Below are 1,870 nucleotides of genomic sequence, written 5' to 3' on the forward strand. Positions count from 1 at the left end.
AATCTACTTCAGGAGTGTCGTTAATATCACGTGGTTGGATGTTTACCTTTGAGGACCTTGACGTACTAGTATGTAGTATGTGTGGCATTACATTACTCCATGCAGAGGCACGTTGGAGTCGTCCGACGGTAGCTGATGCCTTTCAAGCGGGCAAGGTCGTGGTGACGGAATGGATGCTTACTACAGTCAACGTTGATGTCGAAACTACTACCGTAGTACATGACTATGATATTCCATCGACGCATAATTGCACTCGTATCATGCAGCCTGCATTGCCAAGGACTACTGGTATCCTCAATAGTGTTTCGTGATGAGGACGGATTTGTGATTGAATTATCCAATCACTGTACACGAGTGTTTTCATTGGTTAAATATGAAATCTCGTAGGCAATCTCCCTAGGAATTCCATAAATAAGTCAATAATTTGCACTTTTTGGGATGTCCGAGGCAAATGGGGACAAAATCACCCGGATAAGTCCCCAAAATCTGCGTAGTATCCGTAACTACGAGGTACAACTGTAGTAATAATTTTTAGGGATGGCGAGTTGGGATGCGGTGGAGATGCTCTAACAGTAAACTACCAACTTTTTACAAAATTTCTTGCTGCTATTTCTAAAGTTTAGCAAATAGAGACGTAAAATCGAGAGATCTTAACATTGTGAAGAAATTCTACGTCTCAGATTTAAATTTGGCGACGAATTGGTCAAGAAATAGACATTTAACCAAGCGGTATTTTGCTTGGGCAAATTGAATTTGGCCACAGGAATGGCCATTGAGATATATCTTGATCTTTGTATGAGACTAGTATCCGTACATTAGAGAGGTTTCGCAACTCATCCTTATCATCACCCTTAGGTGTGTCTGCCAAAACCGGAAGTATACCTGTAAAACCTAATTCAAGATACTGCAAAACTTGATTAACAATCATCAGAATTGGCCAGTTGTGAGGACAATCATCTTTGTCCTCACAGGTCGCTTTTGGTTCAGCCGCCACCTTCGTGAGGGGATGGTTGTGCTGGCCAACATCTTCCTTGCAGCACCAGTCGGCAGGGTTCGGTGGTACTGACTCTAAGCGCAGTATTCGGGCAGCACGCGGTTGCTGCCTTCAAAATACAGAATCAACAATTATCCTTGATAGCTAGACCTGACACAGGCGTTCAGTGTCGCAGATGAAGCCTGTGAGGAATGCCCGGTACAAGTGATACACGTTCTCGCACTCGATCCAGTGGGAGTCCAACGCACGAAGCACGACAGACCACCTTTCTTCCGCGTCATGTGCATCGTCGTGGTTCAAGTTGGCGTATTTGTAGTACAAGGCCGGCGAGCCCGTCTTCGTAGCGACACTTCGTGAAAAGTCTTCATTGAAGACTGTTCACCAAGTGTCGCTGCTAACAGACTCGACGGGGCCACTTCATAGAGCTACGTGTATGCTGTAATGCTGTACTCTTGACACATGTAGATGGATTAGAACTTGCGCTGTTTCTAAACGACCCACCACAAAGAACAAATCACATTGTTATTGCGTTAGCATTCGCTTGTTCTTACTGTTAACGCTTACTCGAACCCCAGAAGATAAGTTGACTGGGGCCTGAACCCATAGCGGCAACGTTTGCAGTGGCATTTGTCATCGTGTTGAGCACATCACTAATAAGACTTGTGAAAGGACTTCTGAGCAAAAGAGCACGGAAAAATCTCAAGGGCGTGGGTCCTAGCATGGGACACAAGCAGCGTAAGGCACTAGTCATGCAGTATGTCTGCATGATTGACAACGTGTGGTGCCAAGCCATCGAGCACAGCATGCATCCGAATAACTTCTTTAACCGGAAGCAATGCAATGACACGGGAGGCTGCGGGAATTGGTCATTTCGAC

This window comes from Aphanomyces astaci (genome assembly GCF_000520075.1).
Source record: "Aphanomyces astaci strain APO3 unplaced genomic scaffold supercont1.60, whole genome shotgun sequence".
Lineage (NCBI taxonomy): Eukaryota > Oomycota > Saprolegniomycetes > Saprolegniales > Verrucalvaceae > Aphanomyces > Aphanomyces astaci.